The following is a 21,591-nucleotide window of genomic DNA, read 5'->3' on the forward strand; positions in this document are numbered from 1 at the left end:
CATTCACTCATCAAATAGCACAGGTCTCAAAATAATAGTATATCGCCAGTTGGTAATTTGTATGATCTCTCCAAGGCCTCTCCAAGTTTTCTGGAATCGTTAGTTTTACAAACAGCTGGTTTGAATCACACTTATCAAACAGAATGCAAAAAAAAAAAAAATGTGCTGAATATTGAGACTATGTCACAAAGGTATAAAACTTTAGTGACAGGGGAAAAATCTACAAAGGATGAAGCATAGAGTTCAATTTTGGGTCATCTCCTATTACTTACATATGTGAATGACCTTCCACTTAACATTCAGCATGCGAAATTGGTACTTTTTGCAAACGAGTATTATAAGAAATTCCATTAGAGACAAAGAAACATAAGAGTTGGTAAATGATATTTTCCAAAGAATTGTTAATGTGTTCTCTAAAAATGGACTCGCCTAAATTTTGAGGGAACAGATTACATTTGATTTTGTACAACAAACAGAATCGTGTCAAAAATTTATGTAGGACATGAAGAGGAGTCAGTAAGTAGGGTAGAATGCGCTAAATTTTTGGATGTACGAGGGCAGTTCAATAAGTAATGCAACACATTTTTTTTCTCGGCCAATTTTGGTCTAAAAAACCGGAAATTTCTTGTGGAATATTTTCAAACATTCCCGCTTCGTCTCGCATAGTTTCATTGACTTCCGACAGGTGGCAGCGCTGTACGGAGCTGTTAAAATGGCGTCTGTACCGGATGTGCGTTGCAAACAACGGGCAGTGATCGAGTTTCTTTTGGCGGAAAACCAGGGCATCTCAGATATTCATAGGCGCTTGCAGAATGTCTACGGTGATCTGGCAGTGGACAAAAGCACGGTGAGTCGTTGGGCAAAGCGTGTGTCATCATCGCCGCAAGGTCAAGCAAGACTGTCTGATCTCCCGCGTGCGGGCCGGCTGTGCACAGCTGTGACTCCTGCAGTGGCGGAGCGTGCGAACACACTCGTTCGAGATGATCGACGAATCACCATCAAACAACTCAGTGCTCAACTTGTTTGTTCCCGCTGGGTCCCTCGTTGTCTAACCGAACACCATAAAGAGCAAAGGAAAACCATCTGTGCGGAATTGCTTGCTCGTCATGTGGCTGAGGGTGACAATTTCTTGTCAAAGATTGTTACAGGCGATGAAACATGGGTTCATCACTTCGAACCTGAAACAAAACGGCAATCAATGGAGTGGCGCCACACCCACTCCCCTACCAAGAAAAAGTTTAAAGCCATACCCTCAGCCGGTAAAGTCATGGTTACAGTCTTCTGGGACGCTGAAGGGGTTATTCTGTTCGATGTCCTTCCCCATGGTCAAACGATCAACTCTGAAGTGTATTGTGCTACTCTTCAGAAATTGAAGAAACGACTTCAGCGTGTTCGTAGGCACAAAAATCGGAACGAACTTCTCCTTCTTCATGACAACGCAAGACCTCACACTAGTCTTCGCACCCGAGAGGAGCTCACAAAACTTCAGTGGACTGTTCTTCCTCATGCACCCTACAGCCCCGATCTCGCACCGTCGGATTTCCATATGTTTGGCCCAATGAAGGACGCAATCCGTGGGAGGCACTACGCGGATGATGAAGAAGTTATTGATGCAGTACGACGTTGTCTCCGACATCGACCAGTGGAATGGTACCGTGCAGGCATACAGGCCCTCATTTCAAGGTGGCGTAAGGCCGTAGCATTGAATGGAGATTACGTTGAAAAATAGTGTTGTGTAGCTAAAAGATTGGGGAATAACCTAGTGTATTTCAATGCTGAATAAAACAACCCCTGTTTCAGAAAAAAAATTTGTTGCATTACTTATTGAACTGCCCTCGTACATAATGATGAAAACTTGAACTGAAAGACGCATACTACTGAGCTTCTCAAACAGTTAAGTTCAGCTGCTATTGCTCTTCGTACAAATGCAAATCTCGGAAACAAAGTATCAACCTACTGATACATTTTGCATATTTCCACTCAATACTGTCGTACGGAATAATTTTCTGGGGTAACTCATTGCTGAGAAAGAAAATACCGATAGCACAAAAGCGAAAAGTAAGAATGTGGTACTCACCCACGGACTTCATGTTGGTAACACTTCAAGGGGCTAGGTATTTTAACTTCTCTATCACAATACATATACTCGCTAATGAAATTCGTCATAAATAGTCCCCCACAATTTAAGACGAACAGTGATCTTCACACCTACAACACACCTTCATTACCCATTGCTAAACCGTCAGTGGCTCAGAAAGAAGTTCAATGCGCAGCAACAAAAAGTTTCGATCGTATGCCCAGCAACACAAAATGTCTGACGGGTAATGAAGAAAATTTTAAACGTAATTTTAAAATCATTTCTCCTGGACAACTTCTTCTATTCCTTTGATGCATTCCAATTTAAAACTCACATCCAGTAAAAAAAGAGTGTAGTTAGAGGAGTAGGACTAAAAATAATGTATTTATTAATGTTATCACTAATCAAGTATACATATCCTGTAAACTGACTCGTTCCACATCCTTTCGATAAAAGAACCGTGCAAATGATCTACGGAAAATATAAGTAACAAACTAAGTCAATATATTACAAACATGATTTACATGAGAACCGAACCGGTAATCTGTGAGAGTCCCCAAATTTTATTCCAATGCACTGAATCGTGATGTAAATTGGCGCTCTCTTTTATCTGAAAATGTACGAATGAAAACTCGAGTCATTAGACACATTGGAATGCTGACTTTGCGTTTGGCTGACGCTTCACAAAAGACGTTATAAGCCACATAATAAAAGGAAATGCCTGAGGCTGAAGCTGGGGTTGGGGGGTTCAGTACTGTACAGTTATTCAGTGAGATAAGGGAAGTGCAGTATGACGATGGCAACAAATAGATGGTGTTATCGATTGAGAGCTTCAGGTAGTACTTTGTATCTTAAATTCTGATAAGCAGTACTGTGGCAATATCGACGACGGCCATATTGAAGTAGACCGATGTTTTTTATTTAGTGCTGAATAACAGTAAAAAAAAAATATATTTCACAAGGTTTCTGACATAAGAAACTCTATCTGCATGCCCGGAAAGAAGGACTACATAAGATATAAGTGCCCGCATCTCGTGGTCGTGCGGTAGCGTTCTCGCTTCCCACGCCCGGGTTCCCGGGTTCGATTCCCGGCGGGGTCAGGGATTTTCTCTGCCTCGTGATGGCTGGGTGTTGTGTGCTGTCCTTAGGTTAGTTAGGTTTACGTAGTTCTAAGTTCTAGGGGACTGATGACCATAGATGTTAAGTCCCATAGTGCTCAGAGCCATTTGAACCATTTAAGATATAAGTACGAAGGTCGCCAGGAAAGTAGTGCATCACTTTTTCTTATCAGCTGACAGTAAATTTGCGAATGCGAAACGTTACGTATGAATTCTTTGAAGTTTCCTGAGTGCGCGAGTAAAATTTCTGTTTCCTAAGACAGATAATTCGGCTGACTAATGTTTCAATATGGCATCTGCAAGCATTGTACGTTACAAGCACGGAGAAAGAAACTGTGGGGAATGTTTACAAACGTTCTTCTGAAGTCTACGGAGGGTCTGCAGTAGAGTCGTGTTCAGCTCGTCATTAGGCACAGAGGGTGCAACCATCAGAAGGCGGTTCAGCGGAGCTCCATTTGCAGCGAGCGGAGAGACCGTCCACGGCTGTCACACTTGATGCGTTGCAGCGCTCATTCGGCAGGATCGCATCACAACGACTCAGCAATTCAGTAAAGAAAGTGTGGCTAAAATTATGTTTCTACCGAAAAGTGTGAGCAAGATGTCTTGGGATGGAACGCAAATCCTACAGAAGAAACATTTGTTTTGAGTTGTTCCAACGTTTTGAAGATGACGACAAGGCTTTCTTGTCCCGGATTGTGACAGGTGATGAAACCTGAGTTCACCATTTTCAGTCTGAAACAGAAAAGACAGTCGACGGAACTGCGTCAGCCTCACTCTTCACAAAAGAAAGTATTCGAAGCAAATGCTTGCGCCAGTAAGTTCACGACGAATGTGTGTTGGGACTGTGAGGGTGTGATTCTGATCGATGTGATGCCAAGAAGCAGTGATATTAATTCGGAGCCATACGTGAACACATTAAACACACTCGAGAAGCGCTTCCAGTTGCATCGGTGTCATAACAACCCACAGAGTGCTTTGTTTCAGCGCGATATGGCTCGGCCTCACGCAAAGTTGATGACTTCTCAACGCATCACGAAAGGTGGTCGGAGCTGGTACCCTATCCGCCCTAAAGCTCCGTTCTTTCTCTTGCTTGGGCCATTAAAAGACAACGCGCGTGGGAGATATTTTTGAGAACGACGTGGAGATAATTTGCGTAGGGGAGAAATAAGTTCGTGGCAAGAACAAGGACGGGTACCGACACGGCATTCATGTCCTCGTTTCTCACTGTAGGCAGCTGTAAGGAGATTGTATGAATAAGTAGCATCATCCAAAAGTGGTTCAAATGGCTCTGAGCGCTATGCGACTTAATATCCGAGATCATCAGTCCCCTAGAACTTAGAACTACTTAAACCTAACTAACCTAAGGACATCTCACAAATAAATGCCCGAGGCAGGAGTCGAACCTGCGACCGTAACGGTCGCGCGGTTGCGGACTGAATCGCCTAGAACCGCTCGGCCATAACGGCCAGCCATCATCCAAGTCTATGTAAGTTTCATTGTGTAGTGAAAATAACTGTTGAAGATAAAAATGCGGGACATTAATTTATGATCGAACCTTTAAGTTAGATTTACTTTTTATTCCAATAGATGCACTCTGAGGAGATGCTTCAGGAGGTAGTACATGTCAGAAAAACTAGAATACACAATAAAAATTCACAAAGATACACTAATGTACCCTCCCACAAATCGCACGTGAAATGATCCTCATGGATGTGGAGTAAGTGAAAATAAAATTTTAAACATATTTCACTTAAAAGGTATCAGTAACTTTTCACAAAACATGTAAATGTTTAATACACTGATCATTCTTAAGCTATTGTAGAAATGCGTCATCAAACAGAAAAATCATTTTACAACTTTTAGTTGCAATGATTGCATTACTGCTCTGGATCTGAACAGAAGTCAGCTTCTAGTACTACCCACATTATTTGACATTATTAGTAACATATGCACATCAGTTGGTTCTACTAAGAAGTTTATCAACAGACTGAGGTGTTTACCAAGCAAGTTATTGAAAATGTGCTTCTGAATAATAGACACCTGTCTGTGCCAAAGTAACTGATTTGAAATCTTTGTGAAGATTATTCTAATTTCTGCTACTGATTCCATGAAATGAGTCGTTGGTGTGAATAAGAGGCATGTTTTTCATAACAAATTTCACCAAACAATAAATGTGTTGAGGAACAGTAGTCAGTACCGCTAGTTTCTTAAACAGGCTCCAGCAAGATGTTCTTGAGTTCACATCACGAATAATTCTTCTTGCACGTTTTTGGACCAGGAAACCTTTAGCTTGTCTCAATGAGTTACCCCAAAAGTAACCACTTACGATATTATGGAATGAAACTACTCATACTACGCCCATTTTTTTAAATTTTTGTATCACCTATGTCTGCAACATTCGCATTGTAAATAGAGATTTATTGAGGCGCTTCTGCAATTCTGAGGTATGCTCCTCCCAGTTGAATTTATTATCAAGCTGCAATGGCAAGAGGTAAATACTGTCAGCTTGTTCCACCTGTATGTCGTTATTTTAGGCGTATGCTGGAGGAAGACGTCTTATGAGCTCTAAGCTGCATGTAATGTATTTTTTCGTAGATTAGTGACAATGAATTGGCTAGCTACTATTTATTGATGTCTATGAAAATTTGGTTAACTTACATTTCTAAGACTATAACTGATTATCTATTTATTGCCATGTTTGTATCATCTGCAGGCAGAACAAACTTGGAATCTGATAATGTTACAGATTAATGGTAACTGATTACACAAGAAAAAGTGAGGGCCTCAAAATTCAAGCTTGTAGGACGTTCTCAGTTGAATGAAGTCTGATAGTTTAATAAAATCTCTTTCCTAATGATACTCTTTGTTTCCTATCGGAGATATTGGATTTTGCACCGTTTCCTTTTACACCGTAATATTCTGATTTACTTAAAAGGATACTGTGGTGTCACCGCCAGACACCACACTTGCTAGGTGGTAGCTTAAATCGGCCGCGGTCCATTAGTACATGTCGGACCCGCGTGTCGCCACTGTCAGGATCGCAGATCGAGCGCCACCACACGGCAGGTCTCGAGAGACTGACTAGCACTCGCCCCAGTTGTACGACGACGTTGCTAGCGACTACACTGACGAAGCCTTTCTCTCATTTGCCGAGAGACAGTTAGAATAGCCTTCAGCTAAGTCCATGTCTACGACCTAGCAAGGCGCCATTAGCCTTAGATTGCTTGTATCTAAAAAGTCTCACTTGTATCGCCACAATCTCCAGATGTCTCATCAAGAACGATGTATACAAAGGATGGAATAAAGTTAAGTATTTTAGCAGATACGTACTTTTCTTTATAGCATTCATAACGTATCCTGTTTCAGACCTCACTCCATCCTTCGTGAGTTAGCGCGTGCATCTTGGCCGCCTCTTTCAATTAGTGTACGTAGTGTTGGCAAGTCTGCCGACACTACAGATACTGTGATCGTATATCCACAGGAGTTGTGAATTTTAGGGGCTACTTACAGAGGCTCCACTTCATACGAACAATTAAACACTGTAGATATCATGACTATGAGCTTTTTGTTCGCGGAAACAAAGTAATAGACTGACAATACGTCTTCCTGAAAAAAAAGTGAGGCTGAAATCTTAATGAAGGAAAAAAGATTGGAGTCTGACGTCCTGACGAAGTCGTTACTGACGTAGCACAGGCTCAGCAAGTGGGAAAGCTGGGGAAGCAAGTCGGTCGCGTCCTTTTGAAAGGAACCATCCGGAAATTTGCCTCCAGCGATTTATGGAAATCACGGAAAACCTAAATCTAAATGGCTGGACGAGTATTAGACCCTGCGCCCTCCCTAATTCCAGTTTCCTGTGTGCTAATAGCTGCGATCAAATCTCACTGTTTCATGGCAACCTGCATCCTCATCATGAGAACTGAAAGTTGGGCATGTCATTTTGATTTTTGTAAGTTATAGATGAGCACGTCAGAGAGAGAGTTACAATCTTTGGTCTTGTTGTGGCACAGTCTTTGCCTCTGCGCAGTCTGATACGTTCTTAGTTGAAATGTTGTAGGTGATGGACATATTCAGTAGCGGTGTGTTGACTTCTGATTGTATCTGTTGAGTGAAGCAAGATTTATTGTAAAGGAGAACGAGGACGAATATGATGTATACATTGGAAGGCGAAAAGAACATAAATTTTGAATAATATTAATTTTTTTCACGAGAAGAAGTCTGGGATAAGTCTGCAGCAATGCGAAGCTAATTTGTCAGCATGATTATTGCCAGTTAGTTAACCAGCACAGAGACGAGGGAAAGGCCACCCGACTTCCCTGAGTCATATCTTAAGATATCATCTGATTAAGCTGTATGGTTTTCATAGAAATTCTCTGTTAACACTATACCTTTTTTAATCACTGTTCACTTTGTTACACATGGTACTGTTCAGACCAATGTTATGTGTGAAAGTCACGCGAACTTTGAGTCTGTCTTTTTGAATAGGTCCTACATTCTTCATCCTAAAATCGTTGTCTTGGAATACCATTTCATAGGAACAGACACTCTCCCCATTCCACAGTTTAAAAAGTGTTTATTAAGCATCACCACATTGCACCATATGGTATGAAACAGTTTGAATATTGTTTGGAAATTTTATTTAAAAGTAGAAATCTAGCTTAGCCGCCGCCTGCTTGCTGTTTTTCTTTCGAGAAATCTGCAACAATGTTATGAAGACACGAGGTAAGTCGAGATTTCGATTAGGACCAGATATCTGTTTTTACTTCAGTTGCACATTTAATATTTTCGCAGAAGAAGCAGAACGTACCAGCGTGACTTCAAACACTTTGTTACAGGAAATGTTCAAAATGTGCTCCGTTAGCGAGGATACATGCATCCACCCTCCGTCGCATGGAATCCCTGATGCGCTGATGCAGCCCTGGATAATGGCGTATTGTATCACAGCCGTCCACAATACGAGCACGAAGAGTCTCTACATTTGGTACCGGGGTTGCGTAGACAAGAGCTTTCAAATGCCCTCATAAATGAAAGTCAAGAGGGTTGAGGTCAGGAGAGCGTGGAGGCCATGGAATTGGTCCGCCCCCACCAATCCATCGGTCACCGAATCTGTTGTTGAGAAGCGTACGAACACTTCGACTGAAATGTGCAGGAGCTCCATCGTGCGTGAACCACATGTTGTGTCGTACTTGTAAAGGCACATGTTCTAGCAGCACAGGTATCCCGTATGAAATCATGATAACGTGCTCCATTAAGCGTAGGTGGAAGAACATACTGACGAAACTAAAATGAGCTCTAACATGGAAATTAAACGTTTCCGGACACATGTCCACATAACATCTTTTCTTTATTTGTGTGTGAGGAATGTTTCCTGAAAGTTTGGCCGTACCTCTTTGTAACACCCTGTATATACCGTATGTGTTCTGACCGGAGGCAGTTCGCTCCGCGCTGTTGTATGTGCAAGTGCTGAATAAACCTTCGTTAAGTGAAGTTAGTGTTCGTTATTCATATAATTAAACCTTCTTCTGCGTGAGAATATAACGACAAGTTGTATTCAGACCCGTTACCGTTCCATTCAAATTAGATTCTGTTTAGTCAAAGGTTAGCATACGAATTTACGTTAATAACAATTTTTGGGCACAGAGTTTTGCTTATAAGTAAACTTTTTATAGAGTGAGAGGTAAATCTGAGCTAAATTTCACACAGAAACACATAGTGGCGAGCTTTCAGAATGAAGAAAGAAAAAAAAGTTTTATTTCTTTCGAATACTATCCACGTTTCTAAGTCATTCGGTGACTGGTCGTCTGGCTTGGGGCTTAGAAGGTGATAGGAGAAATATTTGTCGCTTTTCACATACGTCATCAGTGAGTGACCATGGCCTCGGTTACAAAGAAACGATGCTGATGCGTCATACGTACCATTAACAAAGAAGCACAATCGTTACGTTTGTGATGGTTTCCTCGTTTACTGCAGCAGCATAGTAGCTCTGGTGCTGTTGACTGTGGCAACGTAATTACCATTGTTAGGCAATTCGAAATGCTGTGTAGCGTGTATTACTTGCTTTGCAATTTTAAACCTGTTAAATAACTGTGTGGCAGCAATGTTGGTTTACAGTGCGTGGCAGTGATGAGACGCAAAATGCTCCCTGTAGGGGATTTAATCTCCATGAATGATGCTACGAACAACGTGTCGCTGCCTTCGGATACAGGACATACGTCAAACACAGATACATCAACATTAAACAGCGCATTCACAATAAATTATCGTGTCTCGAAAATACTATGAATAATAAATTACCTCTGAAAGCAAAATTTAGGACAATAAATATCTGAAAGGCGATCAGATTTTATTTCTACATCAAAGGAAAATGAGGTGAAAACAGCTGCACCTTGTTTTATGTGTGATTTATTTTCATTTTAAATCAAGGCACACGATCATTAAACATGCCTGCGGAACCAGCGACGTGTTTCTATCACTGTAACGTATGAAAGCCATATGGTATTTTATCACGGGTGGCGCCTGGATACCAGGAATGCTGCAGATAGAGACGGATGGGCAGCAGTATCGATGTGGCAACCATCATTGTAAATCATATCGTCACACTTCTGCTACTTTCTGCGTATCAATACTGTGGGTTCGACGTACTCATAACACAAATGGCCGGTGACAACAAGTATGTCGAGCTGTTTTACTGCGTACCGCTGATGTTAAAACTATTTACTTTCTCAGTAACTCTGTATTAATAGCATAAATGAAGTGCTAATAGACGTAATTACGGTTATAGCAAACATAAAGGAAAGAGCAACATCGCAATAACATGTGAAATGCTGAATAATTAAAAAAATTACTAAACATTGGCTGCTAGGGGAGACATAAGTACAGGCAACTTTAGCACAAAGTTTCTTCCGTGAAAATACACTATCAGCTCTTACATTTAAAAAGTGTGAATGAAGAACTATGTGATTTTCTTTCCTTAAGCAAACCTAGTGCATATGGCAACACAATACCAAACTGGCCAGAGTATTTAAGAGAAAAGTAATACTAATCCTTATTATTACGAGGATCGGAATGATACGATTTTCGGGCATCAGACCCGGTAAATGATAAAAATTCCGTCAGTAAAACTGATCAGCTACTGTGCTCTCGGCAATATTACTTCAATGTTTAGCTGAACCTATGGAATTCTTATATACACTCCTGGAAATTGAAATAAGAACACCGTGAATTCATTGTCCCAGGAAGGGGAAACTTTATTGACACATTCCTGGGGTCAGATACATCACATGATCACACTGACAGAACCACAGGCACATAGACACAGGCAACAGAGCATGCACAATGTCGGCACTAGTACAGTGTATATCCACCTTTCGCAGCAATGCAGGCTGCTATTCTCCCATGGAGACGATCGTAGAGATGCTGGATGTAGTCCTGTGGAACGGCTTGCCATGCCATTTCCACCTGGCGCCTCAGTTGGACCAGCGTTCGTGCTGGACGTGCAGACCGCGTGAGACGACGCTTCATCCAGTCCCAAACATGCTCAATGGGGGACAGATCCGGAGATCTTGCTGGCCAGGGTAGTTGACTTACACCTTCTAGAGCACGTTGGGTGGCACGGGATACATGCGGACGTGCATTGTCCTGTTGGAACAGCAAGTTCCCTTGCCGGTCTAGGAATGGTAGAACGATGGGTTCGATGACGGTTTGGATGTACCGTGCACTATTCAGTGTCCCCTCGACGATCACCAGTGGTGTACGGCCAGTGTAGGAGATCGCTCCCCACACCATGATGCCGGGTGTTGGCCCTGTGTGCCTCTGTCGTATGCAGTCCTGATTGTGGCGCTCACCTGCACGGCGCCAAACACGCATACGACCATCATTGGCACCAAGGCAGAAGCGACTCTCATCGCTGAAGACCACACGTCTCCATTCGTCCCTCCATTCACGCCCGTCGCGACACCACTGGAGGCGGGCTGCACGATGTTGGGGCGTGAGCGGAAGACGGCCTAACGGTGTGCGGGACCGTAGCCCAGCTTCATGGAGACGGTTGCGAATGGTCCTCGCCGATACCCCAGGAGCAACAGTGTCCCTAATTTGCTGGGAAGTGGCGGTGCGGTCCCCTACGGCACTGCGTAGGATCCTACGGTCTTGGCGTGCATCCGTGCGTCGCTGCGGTCCGGTCGCAGGTCGACGGGCACGTGCACCTTCCGCCGACCACTGGCGACAACATCGATGTACTGTGGAGACCTCACGCCCCACGTGTTGAGCAATTCGGCGGTACGTCCACCCGGCCTCCCGCATGCCCACTATACGCCCTCGCTCAAAGTCCGTCAACTGCACATACGGTTCACGTCCACGCTGTCGCGGCATGCTACCAGTGTTAAAGACTGCGATGGAGCTCCGTATGCCACGGCAAACTGGCTGACACTGACGGCGGCGGTGCACAAATGCTGCGCAGCTAGCGCCATTCGACGGCCAACACCGCGGTTCCTGGTGTGTCCGCTGTGCCGTGCGTGTGATCATTGCTTGTACAGCCCTCTCGCAGTGTCCGGAGCATGTATGGTGGGTCTGACACACCGGTGTCAATGTGTTCTTTTTTCCATTTCCAGGAGTGTATAAAATTCTCTTGTCACAATGTTAGTTGCTCGATCTATTCTGATGAAATTTTACATGCATATTCGGTAGGTCTGAGAAACGGCCGTAATCTATTTTTCATACCCCTAACTGATTAGGGCGGTCCACCCCAAAAAAAATTTTCTTATGTTTTGGACCTTTTTATTTTTTTATGATGTGGCATTAAAAAATACACGCAACCCTAAATTTTCACCCTTCTACCACCAACCCCTATTTTTAATATCGATGTTAGTAATTTAATAAGTTTCAACCTCAGTCGATAACTGATCAATTATCACTTGATCAGTTATCCCCGCCAGGTGTCTATCGCTGATAGTCTTTCACTATTCGATAGATAGGTAATTGAAGAAAACGTAGCAAAAGCAACGACTAGAATATCCCTCTTTGAATCGACGTAACTAGACCGAGAAGTTGAACTACTCGTAACTAGTATGCGACATACGCCAAACCGACATTTAGGCCAAGCGCAGACTCATCGATTTTTATCGTACGGAAATATACGTACGATAAAATTCTTTTAATGGAGCAAATAAGTCCCTATGTCTCCTTTGTTCCTCTAAAAGAATGTAATCGTACAATATATTAAAATCGATGCGTGTGCGCTTGGAGTTATCCATAATGCTGGCGAACATGTTTCGACACGAAATTGCCGCTAAGTTTGTATGCTCATGGACGAGCCGTGTATCGGCTGCAATTGTTAAATCCGCGCCATCTACCGTAGAAACGCTAGAACTAATAGTGGCCGATACTGCCGGACTTCCCCCTAAGCCTTTTCTCACTCCCTACACAGTTTTCGGCCATTATTATTGTTTGTGTCACGAGCTCCTGCCAACAACGGCTTATTGAGACAAATATACATTGTGTTACACGTATACATTATTCTTATAGACTAGAGATATGACAAAGCAACGTTTGCCGGGTCAGCTAAAACATATAAAGATTTTCAGAGGGAGAACGAAGTTCGCTGGATATGCACTGTGTTACACGTATAGATTATTCTTATAGACTAGAGATAATGTATATGGCAAAACAACATTTGCCGGGGAGCTATAACATATAAAGATTTTCAGAGGCGGAACGAAATCGCCGAGTATAGCTAGTAGTAGTATGAAAAGGACTGCCGGCCGGAGTGGCCGAGCGGTTCTAGGCGCTACAGTCTGGAACCGCGCGACCGCTACGGTCGCAGGTTCGAATCCTGCCTCGGGCATGGACGTGTGTGATGTCTTTAGGTTAGTTAGGTTTAAGTAGTTCTAAGTTCTAGGGGACTGATGACCACAGCAGTTAAGTCCCATAGTGCTCAGAGCCATTCGAACCATTTTTTTGAAAAGGACGTACGACATTCATGATGCAGCAGAAAAGGTTGCTGTCGAGAATAATGAGTTAAAGAAGTGATTCACGTCTTTCTTAGAGCCTAAGGAACACTCTACTGTGTTTGGATCATTTATAGCTGCAAACTGTAAAAATAAGGAGAAAGTAGAACTGTATTTGATAAATCATAGTCATCTTACGTGAAACTTAAACCTAAAACAGTAGAAGCAAATTCCAGGAAAATCCAATGTCCAGTCACGCTAATGCGACAACCTGTCAAAAGCCTGAATAATCACTTTTGCAGCGCACACCTCTGCATAACGTGCAGGAAGAGTGTCACTCAGGTTCTGGAAGGCACTATCAGGGGCGACTCCAGTACCTTGGCCAGATGCGCTAGGTTTCTCGGTTGAGGATCCATGGTGCGAACAGCACGATCCAGATGGTCGCACAGATTCTCGGTTGGGCGGTCTGGGCTCAGTCCGGTGCTTGTCGAACAACTCACGTACACTGCGAGCTGTGTGACACGTTGCATTGTCCTGCTGGTAGATGCCATCGTTCCAAGGAAAAACAGACTGCATGTAGGGTGAACAGTCCCCAAGAATAGTTGCATACCAATGTTGAGCCACTGTGCCTTCCAAAATGACAAGGTCGCCCAGGAGATGCCACAGGAATATTGCCCAGACAGAAACTCTCCCTCCTCCGGCTTGGATCCATCCGATGATTGTTGCAGGGTGTTTGCTTTCGGTTGTTTCGCGTCTGTTGAGTGTAAAATGATTCATCTGAAAAGGGCCACCTGCCGCCGTTCAGTGGAGGTCCAGTTGAGGTACTGGCGTGCAAATTCCAGCCTTCGTCGCCGATGAACGGCAGTCAGCATTGATACATGAGCCAGGCGTCTGCTGCGTAAGCCCATACGCACTGACGTTCGCCCTTGTGATCTATGGCTTGTGGTGCACCACAGTTACCTTGGTGCCGGTTGTGGATAGCGACATTTCGACATGCACGGTACGTTTTAACTACGGCGGTACGTGAACCGTTTACAAACTTAGCCATTTCGAAAATGCCCCCACCTTTGACACGAAAGCCAATGATCATGTCCTTTTGGACATCAAATAAATCGCTCCGTTTCCGCCAGACGATAACGGCTACACTCTTTTCCGCGTCCTTCCGACATGCTACATTACATATACCCTCCACTGCTAGTGCTGCCACCTGCTGTCTGCTGGACCGCGTAGCAGCACTGTTCCTCCAATCTTGCTAATTCGAACCTCGATAAATCTAATTTCTCAGTAGATCGAAACAGATGGTACTGTTACCGACGACTGTGCCGCTAAAGCGGAGTTATTGAACGCAGTTTTCCGAAATTCCTTCACCAGGGAAGACGAATGGAATATTCCAGAATTTGAAACACGAACACCTGCTAGCATGAGTTTCTTAGAAGTAGATACCTTAGGGGTTGCGAAGCAACTCAAATCGCTTGATACGGGCAAGTCTTCAGGTCCAGATTGTATACCGATTAGGTTCCTTTCAGATTACGCTGATACAATAGCTTCCTACTTAGCAATCATATACAACCGCTGGCTCACCGATAGATCTGTATCTACAGATTGGAAAATTGCGCAGGTCGCACCAGTGTTTAAGAAGGGTATTAGGAGTAATCCATCGACCTACAGACCTATATCATTGACGTCGGTTTGCAGTAGGGTTTTGGAGCATATACTGTATTCAAATATTATGAATCACTTCGAAGGGAACGATCTATTGATACTTAATCAGCATGGTTTCAGAAAACATCGTTCTTGTGCAACGCACGAAGTAATGGCCGCTATTGACAGGGGATCTCAAGTCGATTCCGTATTTCTAGATTTCCGGAAAGCTTTTGACACTGTTCCTCACAAGCGACTTCTAATCAAGCTGCGTGCCTATGGGTTATCGTCGCAGTTGTGTGACTGGATTCGTGATTTCCTGTCAGGAAGGTCGCAGTCCGTAGTAATAGACGGCAAATCATCGAGTAAAACTCAAGTGATATCAGGTGTTCCCCAGGGAAGCGTCCTGGGACCTCTGCTGTTCGTGATCTATATAAATGACCTGGGTGACAATCTGAGCAGTTCTCTTAGGTTGTTCGCAGATGGTGCTGTAATTTACCGTTTAGTAAGGTCATCCGAAGACCAGTATCAGTTGCAAAGCGATTTAGAAAAGATTGCTGTATGGTGTGGCAGGTGGCAGTTGACGCTAAATAACGAAAAGTGTGAGGCGATCCACATGAGTTCCAAAAGAAATTCGTTGGAATTCGATTACTCGATAAATAGTACAATTCTTAAGGCTGTCAATTCAACTAAGTACCTGGGTGTAAAAATTACGAAAAACTTCAGCTGGAAAGACCACATAGATAATATTGTGGGTAAGGCGAGCCAAAGGTTGCGTTTCATTGGCAGGACACTTAGAAGATGCAACAAGTCCACTAAAGAGACAGCTTACACTACACTCGTTTGTCCTCTGTTAGAATATTGCTGTGCGGTGTGGGATCCTTACCAGGTGGGATTGACGGAGGACATCGAAAGGGTGCAAAAAAGGGCAGCTCGTTTTGAATTATCACGTAATAGGGGAGAAAGTGTGGCAGATATGATACGCGAGTTGGGATGGAAGTCATTAAAGCAAAGACGTTTTTCGTCGCGGCGAGATCTATTTACGAAATTTCAGTCACCAACTTTCTCTTCCGAACGCAAAAATATTTTGTTGAGCCCAACCTACATAGGTAGGAATGATCATCAAAATAAAATAAGAGAAATCAGAGCTCGAACAGAAAAGTTTAGGTGCTCGTTTTTCCGGCGCGCTGTTCGGGAGTGGAATGGCAGGGTGATAGTATGATTGTGGTTCGATGAACCCTCTGCCAAGCACTTAAATGTGAATTGCAGAGTAATCATGTAGATGTAGATGTAGAAATATTACAAATCTTTGAAGTGATATTGCAATAAAAACATTTTGGATTATACGTGAACATTAACCGCTCAAGCGATATGAAATTTTCCTCATGTGTATTATTATTCTGTGCGTCATTTTCGAGTGCAGATGCACTCTGACAATAATGGACCACGTACACTCCTGGAAATTGAAATAAGAACACCGTGAATTCATTGTCCCAGGAAGGGGAAACTTTATTGACACATTCCTGGGGTCAGATACATCACATGATCACACTGACAGAACCACAGGCACATAGACACAGGCAACAGAGCATGCACAATGTAGGCACTAGTACAGTGTATATCCACCTTTCGCAGCAATGCAGGCTGCTATTCTCCCATGGAGACGATCGTAGAGATGCTGGATGTAGTCCTGTGGAACGGCTTGCCATGCCATTTCCACCTGGCGCCTCAGTTGGACCAGCGTTCGTGCTGGACGTGCAGACCGCGTGAGACGACGCTTCATCCAGTCCCAAACATGCTCAATGGGGGACAGATCCGGAGATCTTGCTGGCCAGGGTAGTTGACTTACACCTTCTAGAGCACGTTGGGTGGCACGGGATACATGCGGACGTGCATTGTCCTGTTGGAACAGCACGTTCCCTTGCCGGTCTAGGAATGGTAGAACGATGGGTTCGATGACGGTTTGGATGTACCGTGCACTATTCAGTGTCCCCTCGACGATCACCAGTGGTGTACGGCCAGTGTAGGAGATCGCTCCCCACACCATGATGCCGGGTGTTGGCCCTGTGTGCCTCGGTCGTATGCAGTCCTGATTGTGGCGCTCACCTGCACGGCGCCAAACACGCATACGACCATCATTGGCACCAAGGCAGAAGCGACTCTCATCGCTGAAGACCACACGTCTCCATTCGTCCCTCCATTCACGCCTGTCGCGACACCACTGGAGGCGGGCTGCACGATGTTGGGGCGTGAGCGGAAGACGGCCTAACGGTGTGCGGGACCGTAGCCCAGCTTCATGGAGACGGTTGCGAATGGTCCTCGCCGATACCCCAGGAGCAACAGTGTCCCTAATTTGCTGGGAAGTGGCGGTGCGGTCCCCTACGGCACTGCGTAGGATCCTACGGTCTTGGCGTGCATCCGTGCGTCGCTGCGGTCCGGTCGCAGGTCGACGGGCACGTGCACCTTCCGCCGACCACTGGCGACAACATCGATGTACTGTGGAGACCTCACGCCCCACGTGTTGAGCAATTCGGCGGTACGTCCACCCGGCCTCCCGCATGCCCACTATACGCCCTCGCTCAAAGTCCGTCAACTGCACATACGGTTCACGTCCACGCTGTCGCGGCATGCTACCAGTGTTAAAGACTGCGATGGAGCTCCGTATGCCACGGCAAACTGGCTGACACTGACGGCGGCGGTGCACAAATGCTGCGCAGCTAGCGCCATTCGACGGCCAACACCGCGGTTCCTGGTGTGTCCGCTGTGCCGTGCGTGTGATCATTGCTTGTACAGCCCTCTCGCAGTGTCCGGAGCAAGTATGGTGGGTCTGACACACCGGTGTCAATGTGTTCTTTTTTCCATTTCCAGGAGTGTACATTCTATACGGCGTTCAGCGCATCTACCTTTTTTTGAATACGTTCTTCAAACGCTCTGCTCTCAGATCCCAGTCCATTATTTAAGTACGACCTGGCTGGACAGTACTAACGTCAACGTTGGCTTCAATCGTCTCGTTCAAGCACAATGGCCGGGCTTTCTCTGTGTATATACCGATGGTTCCAGAATTCCGCAAGAAGAGTGTACAGGATGCGCTTTTTTCTGCCCTCAGATCCAGATCCACAAAACCTTCAAACTGCCTACGAGCACTTCTATTTTTATGGCGGAGACAGTGGCAGTTTTGGAAGCACTTAAGTTTGTCTCTAGCACTTCCTTCCCCAAGATATTGATAGTATCTGACTCGCAAAGCGTTCTTAAAAACATTCAGTACAGTCGATGGAACAAAACAACCAACAGTTATATCTTGGATGTGATATCTGAATATATTCGTAGCACACGCACGGGCCGGACGATCCATTTGTTGTGGGTACCTTCCCACTCTGGTATCGTCTATAATGATGAAGTCGATGCATTAGCCAAACAAGCGGCAACGTTAGGCACCGTCCTGGATCTGCAGCTTCCTTATACAGACTACTTACGTGCAGTCAAGGATCACGCAAGACAACAATGGCAGGAAATGTGGAACGTTTCTCAACAGACAAAAGGCGGTTATTACGCAGTGCTACAACCTCGGATTCCTTCACAGCCGTGGTTCATGAGGACACATCTGGGCCGATCCACGATTTCTACCATCATAAGACTCCGCTTCAATCATGCCTCTTTCCCACAACATCTACATCGGATCAACGTTTACAGTTCACCAGCATGTGAGTGTGATCCTGAGTCGGAAGCTGATGTCAACCACATCTTATTTATGTGCCCCAAATTTGACCGTGAACGGTTTGTCTTTTCGAAGATATTGCTGAGTATGGGCTACCATCTTCCTCAATCAGCTTCTTCTCTTTTGTGCACTAAAGACGTTCGTCTATATAAAGTGATAGTTAACTTCATCAAGAGTACTGGTCACAATCTGTAGGTTTTAATGGTGTACGTCAATTATAAATATGTCTTGCTGATGAAGATATTTCAGAATTGGTGTGAATTGTAAGCCAAGACACTTTTAATTATTTTCCAATTCAATTCAATTCAATTTTTAAAACATTATGTACAAAACTGTAACAGTTAAGCTTTTTATTCTTGTGAATATGCATTTCTGTATTCGTTTATTCAAATATGTGTACATTGTTACTATGTGTTGCCGATGGCTAAATTGAGTACACACTCAACGGCCAAATAAAAAAAAAAAAATTATACAGCTGAAAGATGACATCGGCGTCGGGGAATACATCAAGCATGAAGGGATGCAGGTGGTTCGAAGCTATCAGTACGTCTGCGAATACTGCCACCCCACGTAAGCGCAGGAGAACTTTTCCCGTGGCATAATACTGCTCCCACCAGCCTGCGTCCGTGGCGCGCTGCAAGTTTCGAGCCGCCGTTCACCTCGATGACGCCGTTTGTGGAGACAACCATCGATCTAGCGTTACAAAAATGTGACTTATCCGAAGAGCCGACACGTTTCCATTGTCGTAATTGACGATGCCGTTGGGTCAACATGTGAACACGTAGGGGTGGTCTGCTGCGGGGGTCAATGTTCAACAGTGTTCGACGACCTGTGTGCTCCGAAACACTTGTACGTCCACCACCACTGTGCTCCGGCAGAGATGCCACAGATCACCACAGAGCAGACATGCCTCCGAATCGCTTGTTCTGTGAAGAGTAATGGACCTCCGTCCGCAGCTCGTGGTCTTGCGGTAGCGTTCTCGCTTCCTGCGCACGGGGTCCCGGGTTCGATTCCCGGCGGGGTCAGAGATTTTCTCTACCTCGTGATGACTGGGTGTTGTGTGTTCATCATCATCATTTCATCATCATTGACGTGCGAGTCGCCGAAGTGGCGTCAACTAAAGAGGACTTGCGATACGGCGGCCGAACTTCCCCGCAAGGGGCCTCCCGGCCAACAATGCCATACGATCATTTCATTCAATGGACCTCCAACCACTTAGCGCCTAGTGGTAAAAATGGTTCAAATGGCTCTGAGCACTGTGGGACTTAACGGCTGAGGTCATCAGTCACTTAGAACTACTTAAACCTAACTAACCTAAGGACATCACACACATCCATGCCCGAGGCAGGATTCGAACCTGCGGCCATAGCGGTCGCGCGGTTCCGGACTGAAGCGCCTAGAACCGCTCGGCCACCCCGGCCGGCGCCTAGTGGTAATTTCACTGTCTTTCTGCCTCTTTCCGTAGATGCTCACGACAGTAGCACGTGAACATTCGACCAGCTTCGCCGTTTCCGAGATACTCGTTCACAGTCTCTGCGTAATAACAATCGACCCTTTGCCAAAGTCGCTTATATCAGTGAATGTTTTCCCATTTTCAGTCCATATATTCACTAGGGTGATGCCCCGTCCGTGTCTGCTCCGCTTGCATACATTTGTGATCGCGCCACATACGCGCAATGTCAGCAGGTTGCATCCGTCGTCGCGGCGGGCAGTGGTCATAATGTTTTGGCTTATCAGTGTATGTGCTCTCATAAGCCGGTCGTTAAACTACAGGCTATCAAAGATGCATAATACGGCTGAAATTGTGAACAGCAAACAAACTTTAGTACACTGTACTGCGTATATGACGGCTAAAACAGTGTTGTGACATGGATGTGTCATGTCCATATATCAGCTACGGGGAAAAAGAATTGTAAGTAGGCTTTTCGGGACAATTTGCGTCGATTTTCGAGCGTGTACTACTCCAGTTTGTTCAGCATTTCCAATGCGTCAAACAAACCTGTGACCAATCATGCTACCCTTCTCTGTATACATTCAATATTGACTGCTACTCCTATTTCTTACGAGTCCCATACACTAGAACAATATTCTAGAATGGGTCACAAAAGATTTTTTTAAGCAATCTCCTTTGTAGATTTATTGCATTTCTCTAGTATTGTTCAATAAACCAAAGGCTGCCTCCTGCTTTATTTACAAATGAAAATACGCGATGGTCCTAATTGGTATCCCTGAAAATTGTTACAACGGTTTATCTGTATGAGTTAACCGATTCCAGTTGTAACTCGTTGATATTATAGTCATAGAATTACAATTAAGTTTTCTCATTCAGTGAAGTGCACAATTTCACATTTCTGAACATCTAAATGGAGTTGCCAGTCTCTGCACCACTTTGAAATCTTATTCGCCCGAATATTTGTGCAGTTTTCTTCCAGACCGTACTTCACAGCCACATCATCTGCGGAAACAGTGAACTTACTAGTAATAGTGCTTGCAAGGTCGTGAATATACAACAAGTGCAGCAAAAGTCCTAACACATCTGAAGCTATTCTACATATGTCGATGATTGTCCACCCAAAATAACATACTGTGTCCTTTGTAACAATAAATCCTGAGTCTGGTCACAAATTTCGCTTGATACCCCCATAATCGTACTTTCGATGATAAGCGGAAGTGAGGTACTGACTCAAATGTTTTTGCATGCCATAAAATACTGTAACTACCCGTCAGCTTTGATGTCACGTGAGAAAAGTGCGAGATAGTTTTCACGTGATCGATTTTCGTTAGTGAGGGAGCCTCAATCACTTTAAAAAAATACGTAATATTGTATTTAAGAAGATTTGTGGAGAAATCGCGAGAGTTGACGGCACAGAGTGTTCGACGTGGAAAAATGAACTAGGAAGTCTGCTGGCAAATTACGATCCACGCGACGTGTTCATTGCTGATTAAATGGAACATTTGCTTTCAAGTGTGCTCACGAGCGTATGTTGACTTTTGAAGATGAAAAATGCAGTAGTGGAGAATAAAGCAAAGAATGAGCTGTTCCTAGCAGTGACGAGGACAGATCTCCAAAAATAAAACCTCTTTTATTACCTTAATCAGCTA

This window comes from Schistocerca nitens, chromosome 2, assembly GCF_023898315.1.
Source record: "Schistocerca nitens isolate TAMUIC-IGC-003100 chromosome 2, iqSchNite1.1, whole genome shotgun sequence".
Taxonomy (NCBI): Eukaryota; Metazoa; Arthropoda; class Insecta; order Orthoptera; family Acrididae; genus Schistocerca; species Schistocerca nitens.